The 19600-nt window shown below is 37.4% G+C and overlaps 1 long non-coding RNA gene across 1 annotated transcript in view; it reads left to right on the top strand.

Annotated features, from left to right (window-relative positions):
• The window catches only part of LOC118767196, a 20601-nt gene extending 5217 nt beyond the window's left edge, over positions 1–15384 (top strand). The window contains exons 2-3 of the long non-coding RNA XR_005003100.1: positions 5571–5630; positions 15336–15384. This is a non-coding gene — a long non-coding RNA (uncharacterized LOC118767196). The remainder of the gene's footprint in view (positions 1–5570; positions 5631–15335) is intronic.
• Positions 15385–19600: the final 4216 nt, after the last annotated feature.

Here is a 19600-nt window from a genome sequence, read left to right as displayed (position 1 = left end):
CATACATATATATATATATATATATATATATATATATATATGAGGGGCTTCTTTCAGTTTCCATCTATCAAATCCACTCACAAAGCTTTGGTCGGCCCGAGGCTATAGTAGGAGACTAAACACACCAGCATCAGCTGTCAAGCAATGTTGGGGGACAAACACAGACACACAAACACATACACACATACATAAATATATATACATCTATACAATGGGCTTCTTTCAGTTTCTGTGTACCAAATCCACTTACAAGGCTTTGGTCGGCCCGAGGCTATAGTAAAAGAAACTTGCCCAAGGTGCCACACAGTGGGACTGAACCCGGAACCATATCGTTCGTAAGCAAGCTACTTACCACACAGCCACTCCTACACCTATTGCAGAACTGTCTTTCACAGACTACAAGAGACCACCAACAACTTATGATTAACCATTCTGGTGCCAACCAGCTTGAGGATGTCCTTAGTCTTACAACAGGATCTCTTGTTTTAAAGTGGTCTAAATGGAAATCTTCCATGAAAACTTCATATTAATTTTTGAGGAGTTGCAGAAAAGTTCCTGGCTTTGAGTAAAAGAAAATACAGGAGGATCGGTTAATTAGGATTTTATTCCGAATATCCCCCTCTCAGATTCCACCCCTTATTGCAGTGGTCCTTTCATTCAAATTGTTTTTAATTAATCCTGCATGATTTTGCAGCTTTGAAATTTTGATGATGCGACTGTATATTTTATAATGGCATTGAAGGGTAGGTATGATAGGCTTGATCTAGATGGTTAGAACATAAAACAGGAAGCGTATTTGGGCTGGATATGGTCGGTTTAAATGCAAAAGGGTTAAAAGAACTTGAAAGTTTGGACCTCCAGCCAGGCCTTTCATAATACCCTTAAAGCTAGGAACTTTTCAGCACCTACTTATTTGTTCCAAACACCAGCTCAACAATGGCAATGTCACATTCCTAAGTTCTTCATTATTTTTTTATATCCTGCCACAGGTTGGTATAAATAAATTATGTAGTGGAAGTTTAATCAATGTGTTCACATGATGTACTTTGCGAGACAACCAAAGCCCCACTCTCCGACTACTAGCGGCCACTACAATTTTATAGGAGTTCGGCTAGTCCATTGTTCCAATACCCCAGGGGTGTCAATGAGTCTCACCACAACAATTTTCAAAATTAATTGAAACAAAGACAACATTTCTCAGCAGAAATATGGTAACAAGTGTTATGAAGCAGATGTGGTGCAATGATGTTGCCTTGTTATGAGTAGTGATTGTACTTCATTGCTAATGAAAGCGGCAAAGTCGGGTTTGCAGAGGATGCTTTCAAGGTCTCTGTTGATGGAATCAGTGTGTGACACGGAGATGGTAAGGTCAGGGAAGGGTAAAGAAGAATGAAGTGTAATTGTCACTAAAATATGCGTAAAATGTTATAAATAAATAATTTAACATTATATTCACTTTGTTTTGTACTTTTTAAATGATGCTCTTTGACCATTAATTTTCCGTGTAATAAAACAATTTTTTCTTCCTAGACTTCAGTTTTGGAGTGTAATGGAACATAGAGAGTTCTAACTCATTGCATTCTAATAGGTGCTCTATACATACACTTATGTACACATATGTATATAAGCACACACACGTGTGTGTGTCTGTGTGTGTGTGTGTGTGTGTTTGTTTTTATGATTAGTTATAAGAAAAACAATTTGACATTAATCTGATGGGTTACTCTATACTTTTATAGAACACAAATTTATTATTCTTAAACAAGAATGGCATTGACAATGATTTTAAATTTTCGACCAGTTCAGCCCAATGATGACTTAAATGGCTGAAATCTCAAAGTCACTATCAACAGCACCTATATATATATATATATATATATACTAGCAGTATCACCCGGCATTGCTCGGGTTTGTAAGGGAAATAACTATAAAGCATTTTTAGAGAGTTATAGCCAAAAAATTGAAAAAAAATGATGGTAAATTTTTTTTAGTTAAAAAGGTCGAGTTGCGTCTCCTAGACAGTCTGTGGTTTGTGTTTCTGATTTTCGACCCCATGTCGAATTTATCGATTTTTTTCAGAACTGGGGGAACTTTTCAAAATTTTCCCTGCGTTAGTTTTGAATTATGATATTGGGCTATGTGTGTGTCAAGTTTCATCAGAATCGGTTGAAAGCCGTGGTCAGGGTGAGGGTACAACCTAACAGACACACAGAAACACACACAGACAAACTGCCGTTTATATATATATAGAGAGATATATATAATATATTAATAAATAAAACATATGCATATATGTACGTACCTACCTCTACATGTATATATACACGCATATATGAGTACAGGACACCAAAAAAACGTCGAACACAATGAGAAATGAAAACATAGACACAAACCCAAGGAACTGGACATTTTTCTTAAACAACAAAAAATAGAGTACAGGACAAATAACACAAGGAAAAAACCCCTTCTTCAGTTGCCATGGTTTCATCTACTCTATATATATATATATGAATATATACATGCAGGCTGGCCCAAAAGTAGGTTTACAGTTATTCAACTATCTCTTTCCCATTCATATATTAACAGATATGAAACCAATATTCTCTGTTAATTTAATTAATTTTGTCAAACTCCCTTTTCAGTTTGTAAGATAGAAATTTAAATGTAATAAAATGTTTTAAAAGAAATTTAAAGTGCCAACATGATAACTATAAACCTACATATAGGTCACCCTGTTTATATATATATTTATATAGGGTATGTTTAAGATTAAATTTTGATAGGAGACATAGTATTAAGTAATCTGGTGAGGAGGTTTCCTCTGCACTGTGGGGTGAATTCGATTCCATTATATTGTTCCCCATCCACTAGAGAGCAGTGCAAATGTAAGACAAAACGATTGTCATTTAATATATATTTATATATATATATATATATATACACAGACACACAAACATATACACACATACATATATATATATATACATACATATATACAACGGGCTTCTTTCAGTTTCTGTGTATCAAATCCACTCACAAGGCTATATATATATATATATATATATATATATATACTAGCAGTATAACCTGGTTTTGTCCAGGATTAAGCTAATCAAGTTATTTATTTCAGACCAAACTAAGTAACATCGATGTCAAATTCGGGTGAAATCTGTTGAAATTGGTTTACATATATCATCATCATCATCATCGTTTAACGTCCGTTCTCCATGCTAGCATGGGTTGGACAGTTCGACCGGGGATCTACGAAGCCAGAAGGCTGAACCAGGCTCCAATGTTGATCTGGCAGTGTTTCTACAGCTGGATGCCCTTCCTAACGCCAACCACTCCATGAGTGTAGCAGACCGTGAATGTATATATATGTATATATATGATATTTTTTTCTAAGTTATTAACAACTTAAATTATTTAGTGAACAGACTATCACAAACCTTTGGGGAAGAAGTTTCTCTGTTGTGTGTTTTTTTGTGTGTGAGCACTTTTCTTGTTCAAGCAAATGTGTTTTCAGAACAACAGAAGTGCTTACACACAAAATACACAGTGTATGAAAACTTCTTCTCCAAAGTTGTGTGTCATTCGGTTCTCTAAATGTGAACAGAAAGTCAGAGGTTGTCTTCTAGGGAAAACATGTCTAACCAATTACCATCAGTGAGGATTGGACGACAACAAAGACATCTGACGGTCGAAAATGTGCCTCAACAAACTCCTATTGACCCATATAAGCATGGAAAATTGGATGTTCAGTGTTACAGATCCAAGACCCCCTGATTGGGAAACAAGCTCCTTGAATAAACAGCTATGTCTATACTCAGAGTAGCTCTACTTCTCTGAAGCTACTGGATTTGGTATATAAATGAATTGGCTCCTTGATTCTTCGGAATTCAACAACTGATTAATGAAAATTCTTTAATGAAACTTCTCAATAAGGGTTGATTACTAAATTAGAGCCGTTCCACATTTTCCAATCTAATTAAATTCATAAAACTTGTATGTCTAGTATGTAGATTTATATATATTATATCATACCTCACAAGTATTGTTTCACACAGAAAGAGAGAGAAAAATATGAATATAGTGGCTTTGTATTATTTGCTACAATTCAAGGTACACTGAGTTCAAATTATAGCAAGGTCAACTTTCAAGAGGGATAAATCAAGTCCTAGTTCAGAATGGCTGATTAATGGAATTATTAATACATCAGATGAAATGCCTTGTGCTGTCTATTTTGGTTCTTTTTGCTATAAATTTAAAATTCGTCTAGATACACTGATTTTATTGCAGCTAGTCCTTACAAACTCAGCTTGATAGCGAAATGCTTCCAGTGTTGTTAGACAGATGGATGCAGTGACTGTGGCACCACCTTTGTCCCTTGAATAAAATGAACAAACCCCTATTTTAGCAATGTAGACTCTAGGAGTGGAAAAACGGCCTCACATGTAGATATAGGAGTTTGTGTATGTATGCTTATTGGCGCTCTGTCGGTTATGACAACATGGGTTCCAGTTGATCCAATCAACAGAACAGCTGGCTCATGATATTAACATGCAAGTGGCTGAGCGCTCCACAGACACACATACCATTAACATAGTTCCCAGAAAGTTTCAGTGTGACACAGCTGGCCCTTTGAAATACGGCTACAACTCGTTTTTTTTGCCAGGTGAGTGGACTGGGGTAATGATAAATAAAATGTCTTGCTCAAGAACACAACATGCTTCTGGGAATTGAACTCGTGACCTTACAGTCATGAGCTGGATATCCTAACCACTAGGCCATGTGCCTTCACGTGTATGCTTAACCCTTTCGTTACTGTATTTCTGTTGAGATGCTCTGTGTTTCTTTCAATTACTTTAGATATAACAAAGAATTTAGTAAAATTACTTAGTCATCATTCAGCTAGTGTTAGGAACATAAATTGTGACTAAGATTTGGTGGAAGATTTTAATTCAAAACTTATAAAAACAAGAGATTTGTACTCAGAGCTGGAGCCGGTTTCAGCCGGGTTGGTAACGAAAGGGTTAAGTACAAACAGGAACATACAAAGACACACACTCACACACATATATTTATTTAAAGCTTGTTATATGTAATTCTTCATGCCCACACAACAAGAAACTATGAGTGGTTCATTAACAATGTTTACACAAGCTGCCCATCTACCAAGCATAATACCATTAAGCAGTAACCCTGATATAATTAGCATGATATGTCCATGCCTCTCCTGTTTTTCTCTTTCTTTCTTTGTCTCACTCTCTCTTTCTTTCACTCTTTCTGATAATCTTTCTTTCTCATTAAGCTGATGTCTACAAAATTGTCAGCTGATGCAAGGATTATCACATGTGTCACTACATGAAAATTTTCAGGATTTATATATTCCCAAGATGCTATTTCAATACCACCTCATCCATTTTTACTGAGAGGTTGCATAAAAGTGTACTTCCCTACCAGGAACTGAAAGCATCTTTTTGATGTTGTGACATTAGGAGTTGTAATTTCAACCACATATCATATCAGCTTATTATCAATACTGAATAATGTTCCTTTTCAACTTCCAGATATATTGGTCAAGTGATGTGGTATTTCTTTTGTTTCCCTTCGGAAGTAATTGATATACTGTATGTATTTACTTTAGAACATGCTATGACTCTAGTGTACTATTTTCCAATACTACCTTTGGATTGTATTTTAACCTCATACACAAATGCCTTTCTTTATCGTGGCACTTGCCATTTGGCAGGCAAAATCTTGCTGCAGTTGTATTTGGATGTTGATTTGATCTTAGTTCTTTTATATATTTAATTTTATTTTGCTTTATTTTCTCTACAACTATAGCTAACCTTTACACTTGCGTTATTGAAGAGCCCATGGTATTTTAGAGTTGGTAGGGAAATAATTCCAGATCAGGATTAAGAGATTTTAAACTATGGGAGATGCTAAATTACTGCTGAATTTTTCTCTTCTGCTATGTTTTCTGATATCTCTTTCAACCCATTTTTGCCCTCACAACTTTGTTGTAAAAGTCAACGAAATGTCAAGTGATTAACTTGATCATCTAGAAACAAAGGAACTGCACAAAGAAGGAATCATTCTGTTGTTTGTAATATAACAACCAATAATATATACAAGAGTCAAGTCAGTTTACCACAAAACCCTGCCATACTCACACTCAGACAGACACTTTACTGGAACAACACTGCATTTCATGAAAAAGTAGTTAAAAGCTAATCTATTTCAATTGACTTTCGTTTTATTTCTTCATGACCAGCAGAAATGCTCAAAAGATGAAGTCTATCTATTGTTTTTGGGTAAAATTAAACAGTATGAAACATTAAATCAATTGTTTTATGTTTCAAGGATTTCTCAAAACATGGTGCAGTTATTTTTTACACATATTAAGATGGAATTTAAAGATGCAACATTTACAAAAGACAGGGGAAAGAGGAAAGCAAAGAAAAAGAAAATATTCCATGAATATCATGCATGTGGTATAATACAAGTATGAGGATGGGAAAGCTGTGGCTCAACTGAGCACTCAATACATGTGTTGGGTGCAGTGGATATATTAAATACACTTATACATATATAATTATATCTTTCTATCTATCTATCTACACACACACAAGCACACACACACACACACATACACACACATGTACTTGGCTTTCGTTGACATGGATAAAGCAGAAACTAGGGATAGATGAGTGGTTGGTGAGACCTGTACAAGCCATGTACAGGGATGCTGTCAGTAAGGTGAGTGTTGGCAATGAGTATAGTGAAAAATTCCGGGTAAGTGTAGGGGTCCACCAAGGGTCATTCCTCAGCCCCCTCTTATTCATCATTGTCCTCCAGGCAATAACAGAAGAATTCAAGACAGGCTGCCCCTGGGAGCTCCTCTATGCTGATGACCTTGCTCTAATAGCAGAGTCACTATGAGAACTACAGAAGAAGTTTCAGGTGAGGAAACAAGGTTTAGAATTGAAGGGCCTTAGAGTCAATCTAGCAAAAACCAAAGTCTTAGTAAGAAGGAAGGCTGACAAATCACAAATTCCTTCAGGTAGATGGCCCTGCTCAATCTGTAGAAAAAGTGTAGGCAGAAATTCCATAAGATGTACCCGGTGTAAGCTATGGACATATAAGAGGTGCAGCAATATTAAAGTTAAGTTAACTGGGAAGATAGTTTTTGTGTGTGGCAGGTGCACAGGGGCAATAAATACTGAAGATGTACAGAAAACAGATTCCATCACATGCCAGGGGACAAAATTAGAAGTAGTTGATAGCTTCTGTTACCTTGGTAACCAAGTCAGTAGAGGGAGTGGATGCGCTTAGAGTGTAGCTGCTAGAATAAGAATAGCCTGGGCAAAGTTCAGAGAGCTCCTACCTCTGCTAGTAACAAAGGCTTCTCCCTCAGAGTGAAAGGTAGACTGTATGATGTATGTGTGAAAACGGCCAAGCTACATGGCAGTAAAACATGGGCTGTGACTGCTGAGGGCATGCATAGGTTTGAAAAGAAATGAAGCTAGTATGCTCAGCTAGATGTGTGATGTCAGTGTGCATACACAACAGAGTGTAAGTGCCCCGAGAGAAAAGTTGGATATAAAAAGCATTACATGTGGTGTGCAAGACAGACGACTGCGCTGGTAGGGTCATGAATTGCATATGGACGAGAACAGCTGTGTGAAGCGGTGTCACACCTTAAAAGTGGAGGGAACGTGTGGAAGAGGTAGACCCAAGAAGACATGGGATGAGGTGGTGAAGCATGACCTTCGAATGTTGGGCCTCACAGAGGCAATGACAAGCAACCGAGATCTTTGGAGATATGTGGTGCTTGAGAAGACCCAGAAAACCAAGTGAGATTGTGGCCAATGCCAGTGTTGCAACTGGTCCCTTTAAAAGTAATCTTCAATCATCAGGTAATATGGTGTGCTTGAGAAGACTTGTTGAGTCAAGTGAAATCGTAGTCGTGACTGATGCCAGTGCCACCTGACTGGCACGTAAAAAGCACCCAATACATTCTCGGAGTGGTTGCATTAGGAAGGGCATCCAGCGGTAAAAAATACTGCCATATCAGATTGGAGCCTGGTTTGGCCTCCTGACTTGCCAGACCTCAGTCAAACCATCCAACCCATGCCAGCAGACAAACGATGATGATGATAATGAGGATATATATATGTGTGTGTGTATATATACACACACATATATATATATACATATATATATATACATATATATATATATACATACATATATATATGCATGCATGTATACACATATATATGCATGTATAAATATACACACATGTATATGCATATATATATACAAACACATATGCATATATATATATATATATACACACACACATATATATGCATATATATACAAATATGCATATATACATACACATATATATGCATATATACACATATATATGTCCATAAAAACACATATATATATATATATACACATATATATATACACATACATACACATATATATACATATATATACACATATATATACACATACATACACATGTATATACAGATATATACACACACACATATATATATACACACATATATGGTCATATATATATAGACACATATATACATATGTATACACATATATACACATATACATACACATATACACATAACTATATGTATATATATATATATATATATATACACACACACACATGTATATACATATATTATGCATTTTCTGTTAGAATGAGGTTATAAGTCTAAAAAGTGTTGTTGAAGCAACATTAAAAGCTATTATCCATCTAAATCTTTTTACCACCAAGTAATAATGCTTAAATCTTGGCACTGTATGCTGAACAGATCTCTGTGCAGATTTATCATTTACAATAAGGATTTTTAATTTAATTCCCATACACAGTAATAAATTAATTTGAATGTGTGTGTGTGTTGTGTGTGTGTGTATTTTGTTATATTAATATTTACCTAAATATATATATTTACATGTGTGTGTGTGTGTATAAATATATGTATATAATAGTATATAACAACTCACATATATATATATAAATATATATATATATATATACACATATATATATATACATATGTATACACGTATATTCACATGTATACACATATATTTACTTTACTTTACTTTAATTACTTGTTTCAGTCATTTGACTGCGGCCATGCTGGAGCACCGCCTTTAGTCGAGCAAATTGGACCCCGGGACTTATTCTTTGTAAGCCCAGTACTTATTCTATCGGTCTCTATTGCCGAACTGCTAAGTGACAGGGACATAAACACACCAGCATCGGTTGTCAAGCAATGCTAGGGGGGACAAACACACACACACACATATTATATATATATATATATATATATATATATGTGTAATATAATAAATTAGAGACAAAACCACTATTATAATAATAATAATAATGAAATTATTGTATACAGTGCTCAGGTGCACCACAACTCGTCAGAAAGTGCATATAAAGTACATGCAGTAATGTAGAAATGTCTGGAAAGTGAACATGCTTGTGTGTGTATGGAGGGGAGAAAATCAAGTGTAGTGTTGGCGAATCTCAGGAAGCATGGAAGTTTTGAAGGATGCAGTGCTCCGACAACTAACAACCGATGCCGGCAGTTTGTTCCATGCTTCAGCAACTCTCAGCATGAAAAAATGTTTCCTGAAGTCATGGGAGCTGTGCTGTTTTCTTACTTTGTAAATATGTCCACGGGTGTTAGATGGGTGGAGTTTGAAGAGGTGCTCAGTGTTATTGTTTGTGCGATAGTTGATAATTTTATGGGTGTCTGCCAGGTCAGCTGCCAGACGTCGGAGTTTCAATGTGTCCATGCCCAGGGAAGTAAGGCGTTCAGGATATGGCAAATGCCTGATGGAGGGTATTCTTTTGGTTGCACGTCGCTGAACAGCTTCCAGACGATTGATGTCCTGGGAAAGATAGGGGTTCCAGACCGGTGATGCAAATTCCAGGTGAGGTCTTACCATAGCTATATAAAGCTGCAGATAGATAGCCGGAGAGAGGCTCACAAAGGATTTGGTGAGTGATGCCAAGACACCCTCAGCCTTCTTGACAATTTTGCCGATGTGTTTTGTCCAACGCAAATCACTGTCGACAATAACACCCAGGTCACGTTCACTTGAAGACTTTTTGAGACTAGTGTTGTGGAGGGAGTAGGTGGACGCTGGGTTTCTCCTCCCAAAATGCATGGTGGTACATTTGTCCACAGCCAGCTTGAGTTGCCAGTCCATGATTAAAATTTAACAAATTTTAATTTATATAAATTATTTTATGTATTGGCTTAAGTCTTTCTTTATTTGATTTGCATAATAGTGGTTTTGTCTCTAATTTATTATAATATAATATTTTACTATAAAATTGGATTCAATCTTAAATCTGATTTTTCCTTGTAAATTTGGATTTATTCCCTAATATTTATTATATATATATATATAGATATATACGACAGGCTTCTTTCAGTTTCCGTCTACCAAATCCACTCACAAAGCATTGGTCAGCCCGGGGCTATAGCAGAAGACACTTGCCCAAGATGCCACGCAGTGGGACTGAACCCGGAAACCATGTGGTTGGTTAGCAAGCTACTTACCACACAGCCACTCCTATGCATATATTCTTTTTTTTCTTTTACTCATTTCAGTCATTAGTCTGCAGCCATACTGGAGCACTGCCTCGAAGGATTCTAGTTGAAGAAATCAACCCCAGGACATTGTTAGTTCACTTAGTACTTATTCTGTCTAACTATTTTGCTGAACCACTAAGTTACAGGGATATAAACATACTAGCATTAGCTGTCAAGTGGCAGTGGAGGGGGACAAACACATACACACATAAATATACATACATATGTATATAAACAATTGCAACATGGAAAGTGTTTGTAAAAAAAGAAAACGATCAAAAGAGATCATGTATCATAAAAAAGAGCAAAAATGTAAAAAAAAAACCAGATTAGGTTTATCCATGGAAAGGAAAGCTTATGAAAAGACCACAGTAAGAAAGATAGATAGACAGACGGACGGACGGACGGACAGATAAATAGATAGACAGACAGACAGACAGACAGATAGATAGGTGATGTATATCTATGTATGTGTGTAGGTATGTATATTTATAAGTATGCACAAGCACACACATCAATAACTAGCTAGATAAGAACACAAACGTAAAGAAAGTTATCTTTTATCTTTTAGTTGCTTCAGTCATTCGACTACCACCATGCTGGAGCACTGCCCTGAGGCGTTTTAGCTGAACAAATCAACCCCAGGATTTATTATTTTTTTAAAGCCTGGTACTTATTCCATTAGTCGCTTTTGCCGAACTGCAAGGTTAAGGGATGTAATCACACCAACACCGTTTGTCAAGCGATGGTGGGAGACATGCACACACACATACTCTTTACTTGTTTCAGTCATTTGACTGTGGCCATGTTGTAGCACCACCTTTTTAATTGAGCAAATCGACCCCAGGACTTATTCTTTGTAAGCCCAGTACTTATTCTATTGGTCTCTTTTTGCCGAACCGCTAAGTTACGGGGATGTAAACACACTAGCATCGGTTGTCAAGCGATGTTGGGGGGACAAACATATATACACATACATATACGACGGGCTTCTTTCAGTTTCCGTCTACCATATCCACTCACAAGGCTTTGGTTGGCCCGAGGCTATAGTAGAAGACACTTGCTCAAGGTGCCACACAGTGGGACTGAACCCGGAACCATGTGGTTGGGTAGCAAGCTACTTACCACACAGCCACTCCTACACCTATACATACATACACACACACATACAACAGGCTTCTTTCTGTTTCCATCAACTAATTCTGCTCACAAGGCATTGATCAGCTGGAGGCTATAGTAGAAGACACTTGCCCAGTGTGTCACAGTATATATACACAGTCTGTGTGTGTATGTGTGTGTGTGTGCATTTGTGTCCTTGTGTCTGTATCCCACTACCGTTAGAAACCATGGTTGGTTTGTTTACCTCCTTGGAACTTAGTCATTCAGCAAAAGAGTCTGATAGAAAATGTTCCAGGCTTAGAAAAATAAGTAATGAGGTTGATTCATTCAACTAAAATTTTACAAGGTGGTGCCCCAGCATGGCCACGATCCAAAGTAAAACATTTTAAAGGATTTATATATATATATATGTAGGCGCAGAAGTGACTGAGTAGCTTGCTTACCAACCACATGGTTCCAGGTTCAGTCCCACTGCATGGCACTTAGGGCAAGTGTTATCTGCCAAAGCCTCAGGTCGACCAAAACCTCGTGAGTGGATTTGGTAGACAGAAACTGAAAGAAACCCATTGCATATATGTGTGTGTGTGTGTGTGTGTTTGTGTGTGCGTGTTTGGCAACCAATGCTAGTGTCTCTTATGCTGAAGCGTTAAGCTATGGTGACGTAGTGTCTATATATATATATATATAATATATATATATATACAGGAGGTTATATATGTTATCTTATTATTTTTCTTCTTACTTTCTTCTCCTTATTCTCTCTTTTTTCTCTTCTTTTTTTCTTTCTCCATTCCTCTCTTCCTGTTTTCAATTTGACCCTACTAATACACTCCCTATTTTTAGCTCACTTTAAACACAACCTTGGATTCAATAAAGTTGTATATAAACTCTATACTTGGAATGATTACTTTAAATTCTATTGAATTTTACTCATAAGGTATTGGAATATTATATATATACCATTTTGCCTAACAAAATAGATCTACAAATGCAATATCCCTACATATCTCACATGTATTTTCTTTTATTTCCTCCACCTCAATCTCTATTTCATATCTTATCTAAATCAACTATTTCTTAACCATCCTCTCACACCGTCTCCGATGAAGGGATATAATAAATATCCTGGAAACAGCTGTAAGACCTCCTATCTATAAATGTTCTAAAATCTATGCAACCTTGGTTTTTTTTTTATCTAATTACGAAATGAAATTTATATATATACATATATATATACAACTTATAAATAAGGGCAAACGAAAATATTTCTAATGCCAAATATGCCGATTTTCGGCATATTTGGCATTAGAAATTTTTTCCTTTGCCTTTATTTATAAATTGTTTATAATTTTAACCTTTAAAGGTATTTATTAATATGCTGGCCATTGATAAAATTTTTTTTCGAAAAAAATTTTATGCTACATTACGTAGAGTAGATGAAACCATGGCGACTGAAGAAAGGGTTTTTTTCTTGTGTTATTTGTCCTGTACTCTATTTTTTCGTTGTTTAAGAAAAATGTCCAGTTCCTTGGGTTTTGTGTCTATGTTTTCATTTCTCATTGTGTTCGACGTTTTTTTGGTGTCCTGTACTCATATATGCGTGTATATATACATGTAGAGGTAGGTACGTACATATATGTATATATATGCATATGTTTTATTTATTAATATATATACATATATATATCTGTCAGATCTATTTTCTAATCAGCTTTAGTCTTGCCACTCTGCTTTCAGAGCATCCACCTCCACTACTAATCTGTCCATCTAAGTAATAAAACATATCAACTACATCTAGGGAACTGCCTAAGCATTTGAGAGAAATATATTTTATGTGCCCTCTTAGTGTTTACTTATCCCATGCATCTGTAACTTCCAAAGTGTACCATCTTTGCAGACCTTGCTCATGATCCTACTGAACCTTTCGTGCATTCACACTTTACATTTGGTACATCATACGGAGTTTCTACTGCCTCCTTTTCTTCCTAACGAGTATGGTAATTTCCTTGGTTTTATCAGGAACCCGTTTTCTTTCTACAAGCTAATGTGATGAGTTTACTTTGCCGTCACTTAATTCTAAGTTTTGGTTCCATATTTTGAATGATTTCTGATCCCGATTCAAGATTGCAGCAGAGAAATTGAATTTACTGTCTATGGGATATCACTTACTCTTACTCTTTACTCTTTTACTTGTTTTAGTCATTTGACTGCGGTCATGCGGGAGTACCACCTTTAATCGAGCAACTCAGCCCCGGGACTTATTCTTTGTAAGCCCAGTACTTATTCTATCGGTCTCTTTTGCCGAACCGCTAAGTGACGGGGACATAAACACACCAGCATCGGTTGTCAAGCAATGCTAGGGGGACAAACACAAACATACATGCACACACACACATATACATATATTTACATATATACGACGGGATTCTTTCAGTTTCCGTCTACCAAATCCACTCACAAGGCTTTGGTCGGCCCGAGGCTATAGTAGAAGAGACTTGCCCAAGGTGCCACGCAGTGGGACTGAACCCGGAACCATGTGGTTGGTAAACAAGCTACTTACCACACAGCCACTCCTGCGCCTTGTTTTTTTAAAGTTAATTCCAGTTTATCTCTGTATATTTTTCTCCACATTTTGAACACATTACAACATAAATGAAATATCTGGATACACAGGCACAATAAAAATATTCTTTAATTCCAAAATGAATTCCGATCTTTGGATAATTTAAGTCATATTCCATAGTTGGAGCATTCATATTTTTTAACTGTTTGACAGTTGTTATATACTTGTAAATGATTTGGGCTATCTTATATTCATTATAATGATATGCATCAGTAAAACCCAATTTGACTAGGGACTCTTTTCAGTAGCAATACATTTTGAAAAATATAATAAGCTTCATTGTTTTCTAGATTCTGTGCAAATACACATGATAAAACTTTCAATAGTGGTTTTGCTTCTGCTAGTACTCTTTTACTTGTACTCTTTTACTTGTTTCAGTCATTTGACTGTGGCCATGCTGGAGCACCACCTTTAGTCGAGCAAATCGACCCCAAGACTAAGTCTTTGTAAGCCCAGTACTTATTCTATCAGACCCTTTTGCCGAACCACTAAGTGACGGGGACGTAAACAGAACAGCATCAGTTGTCAAGCGATGTTGGGGGGACAAACACAGACACACAAACATATACACACACATACATATACATATATATATATACATATATACGACAGGCTTCTTACAGTTTCCATCTACTAAATCCACTCACAAGGCATTGGTCGGCCCGAGGCTATACTAGAAGACACTTGCCCAAGATGCCATGCAGTGGGACTGAACCCGGAATCATGTGGTTGGTAAGCAAGCTACTTACCACACAGCCACTCCTAAACATTATTTCTTTGATTATTTCTCTTTGTTGGAGAAAAGTTGGTGTTTCTATCTTGAAATTCATCCTATAAACACAGAGTCCAAAAACATATTTAATATTGTTAGGTGATAATAAAATTGCATTGCAAAGTCTAACCAAAAAATAATGGTAACTATTTTTTAGGCCCTGTCATGAAGAACATAGATACTCAGTAGAGCCAAATAAAATGGAGAAACTAAAAGTAATAAAATATATTTATTGAAGAAAACATTAACAATACAACAAATCAATATACTAGCTAAAGGACTAAAATTCATTCTATCTCCTTTGAGATGTAATTATAATGAAATTAAAGATAGCATTTCAGAATTTAGTAGAAAATTAGTTTGTAGAAGAATTATTTGGTAAGGATAATGATGATGAATAACTTCATACAAACAAAAGCAAGAATTCTTCACCAAAAGACAGGAACAAAACACTTGATGATTTTTGTAATCACATTTTGAAATTTCATGTAATATCTTACGTAAAGAATTAAGTCAAATTACAAAGCTACTGAATGGGAGAACGTAATTGAATTGAAAAATGATAAGAAATAACCAATTATAGAAGTTGTTGAAAGGGGTGCTGTTGTATTAATGGATACAAAGTATTAGAAATATCTTGTTTAATCTTTTATCTTTTCCTTGTTTCAGTCATTAGACTGTGGCCATGCTGGAGCACTGCCTTGAAGAAGTTTTAGTTGAATAAATCAACCTCAGTACTTTATTTATTCTTTTTCTTTTATTCTTTTACCCATAGGCACAGAAGTGGCTATGTGGTAAGTAGCTTGTTTACCAACCACATGGTTCCGGGTTCAGTCCCACTGGATGGCACCTTGGGCAAGTGTCTTCTACTATAGCCTTGGGCCGACCAAAGCTTTGTGTGTGGATTTGGTAGACGGAAACTGAAAGAACCCCATCGTATATATGTATACATATATGTGTGCATGTATGTCTGTGTTTGTCCCATCCAACATCGCTTGACAACCGATGCTGGTGTGTTTATGTCCCTGTTACTTAGCGGTTCGGCAAAAGAGACCGATAGAATAAATACTAGGCTTACAAAGAATTAGTCCCGGGGGTCGAGTTGCTCGATTAAAGGCAGTGCTCCAGCATGGCCGCAGTCAAATGACTGAAACAAGTAAAAGAGAGAGAGAAAGAGAGAGATTTAAGTCATTTGACTGTGGCCATGTTGGAGCACCACCTTTTAGTCGAAGAAATTTACCCCCAGGACTTATTCTTTGTAAACCTAGTACTTATTCTATCAGTCTCTTTTGCTGAACCACTAGCTTACAAGGACATAAACACACCAGCATCGGTTGTCAAGTGATGCTGGGGGAACAAACACAGACACAAAGACACATACAAAAATATATAATTGTTAGAGGACAACAAACATTAAGGCATGGCAAACATCTCAAGTTGTAAACAATATTATTATTGTATATGACTTGAGGTGTTTGCCTTGCTTTAACGTTTGTTGTCCTCATCATCATCATCATCGTTTAACGTCCGTTCTCCATGCTAGCATGGGTTGGACGGTTCGACTGGGGATCTGGGAAGCCAGAAGGCTGCACTAGGCTCCGGTCTTATCTGGCAATGTTTCTACAGCTGGATGCCCTTCCTAACGCCAACCACTCCGTGAGTGTAGTGGGTGCTTTTTACGTGCCAGGCGAGGCTGGCATCGGCCACGGTCGGATTGGTGCATTTTACGTGCCACCTGCACGGAAGCCAGTCGAGGCGGCACTGGCTTCGGCCACGATTCGGATGGTGCTTTTTACGTGCCACCGACACGTCCTCTTTTTAACAAAAATTTATCCATTGCATCGGAAATCTGTAATGGCTCCATAACCATCTCAGCTATAACCTTGGAGCCCTAGTAATCTGTTACAGTACTTACCTAGCGTACCTAATCGTTTAGATCACCTATGAAATAAACCCCCATACTTTACATATATATGGCCCAATGGTTAGGGCAGTGGACTCGCGGTTGTAGGATCGCGATTTCGATTCCCAGACCGGGCGTTGTGAGTGTTTATTGAGCGAAAACACCTAAAAGCTCCACGACGCTCCGGCAGGGGGTGGTGGTGATCCCTGCTGTACTCTTTCACCCACTCTTTCTTCTGTTGGCCTGCTCGCTTAGCCAGTGGGGTGGCGTCATTCAAACGCTAAAACAATGCGAATGCATTGTGACCAGCGATGTGTAACAACATCTGATGGTCTGGTCGGTCACGTGATATATATATATATATACATATACACAGAGGGCTTCTTTCAGTTTCCATCCACCAAATCCACTCACAAGGCTTTGGTCAGTGTGAGGCTATAGTGGAAGACGCTCACCTAAGTTGCCATGCAGTAGGACTGAACCGAGAACCATAGGGTTGAGAAGTAAGCTTCTTACCACACTGCCAAGATTTTTACTGTGAAAATTTTAAAACTGCAACCAACTGAAAGTGATGGAAACTTTTTGTGCTGTTACTAAAAGGGATCAATTAGTGAAAACATGATTACATAATAAATTTTGAATGTAAATCTAAATTTTTCAATGACTACTAAAAATTCACAAAATCCAGCAAAAGGAAGAATACAAAGAATTTAAAAGTATTCAAATTAATATTTTATTGCCAAATGATTTGAATTAAGACCAACTTTACCTGACCCAAGTAGATGCGTGTGGCTTAGTGGTTAGGGTGTCAGCACCATGATCATAAGATTGTGATTTCAATTCCTGGATCGGGCGACGGGTTGTGTTCTTGAGTAAAACACTTCATTTCACGTTGCTTCAGTCCACTCAGCTGCCAAAAATGAGTAACGCTACGATGGACTGGCGTCCCATCCAGCTGGGGAACACATACACCATAGAAACCAGGAAACCAGGCCCATGAGTCTGGCTAGGCTTTAAGAAGGGCGCACGTGGCTTAGTGGTTAGGGTGTCAGCACCATGATCGTAAGATTGTGGTTTTGATTCCTGGACCGGGCGACGAGTTGTGTTCTTGAGCAAAACACTTCATTTCACATTGCTCCAGTCTACTCAGCTGGCAAAAATGAGTAACACTGCAATGGACTGGCATCCTGTCCAGCTGGAGGACACATACGCCATAGAAACAGGGCCCATGAGCCTGGCTAGGCTTTAAAAAGGTGCATTTATTTTTTTTTTTAGCTGACCCAATACTGAAACTCATAATTTGAGTCTTTTTTTAGACATCTCAATGAAAACAGAGATGACCTGGATATAGTGCATTACCTGGAAATGCTCATTGCAAAACATTTATCACATCTTTTGATGTAGTCAGTTTATATATTAACATCCTTCACAGTTATGGACTAGAAGCAGTACAATTTTAGCAAGAGTTTTGCAAGTAAATTACCAGAATCATCATCATCATCATCATCATTTAGCATCCGCTTTCCATGCTAGCATGGGTTGGACGGTTTGACCGGGGATTTGGGAAGCCAGAAGGCTGCACCAGGCCCAGTCTGATCTGGCAGTGTTTCTACAGCTGGATGCCCTTCCTAACGCCAACCACTCCGTGAGTGTAGTGGGTGCTTTTTATGTGCCACCGACACAGGTGCCAGACGAGGCTGGCGAATGGCCACGATCGGATGGTGTTTGTTACGTGCCCACAGCATGGAGGCCAGTCGATGCGGTACTGGCTACAGCCACATTCGAATGGTTTTCTTATGTGCCACCGGCACTGGTACCACAAAAATACAAATTCCAAGGAAAAAATTATTATTGAAATTATTTTATATTTGATGTTAAGCATTATCAAGAAAAGAAAATCTGAAACAGCAAAGGGAAACCCCTCACTATGTGAATTTAGATATAGTTGTAATGAAAAGCAACAATCAAATTGAGATTTATTTCAAACATTATTTTATTTAAGCCAAAAAGTGGTGCATAACTGTGTCCTACATAAATACCTTTAGTATGCAACCTCAGAGCTTTAGACATTATCTACCATTTCTAAGAAATGATGGGATACTCAATCCTAGAAACAATGAAGCTATGAATATTTTCAAAATGAACCAATGCTGAATAAGATGCCAAGATGGACTGGGCATTACAAACACATTATAAACAGTGAAAGAAAACCAAAAATATTAAAGAGAATATTTTTTTTTTATTTATGCACCCTTTTCAAGCCTAGCCAGGCTTATGGGCCCGGTTTCCCGGTTTCTGTGGCGTATGCGTTCCCCCCAGCTGGATGGGACGCCAGTCCATCGCAGCGTTACTCAAGAAACAGGAAGAGAGAGTGAGAGGAAGTTGGGGCAAAAGAGTACAATAGGGGTCGCCACCACACCCTGCCAGAGCCTTGTGGAGCTTTTAGGTGTTTTCGCTCGATAAACACACACAACGCACGGTCTGCGAATCGAAACTGCGATCTTCTGACTGCGAGTTTA

This window comes from Octopus sinensis, linkage group LG2 (assembly GCF_006345805.1).
Source record: "Octopus sinensis linkage group LG2, ASM634580v1, whole genome shotgun sequence".
Lineage (NCBI taxonomy): Eukaryota > Metazoa > Mollusca > Cephalopoda > Octopoda > Octopodidae > Octopus > Octopus sinensis.
Note: the sequence above shows the minus strand (reverse complement) of the source record. Positions and strands in the feature narration are given on the sequence as shown.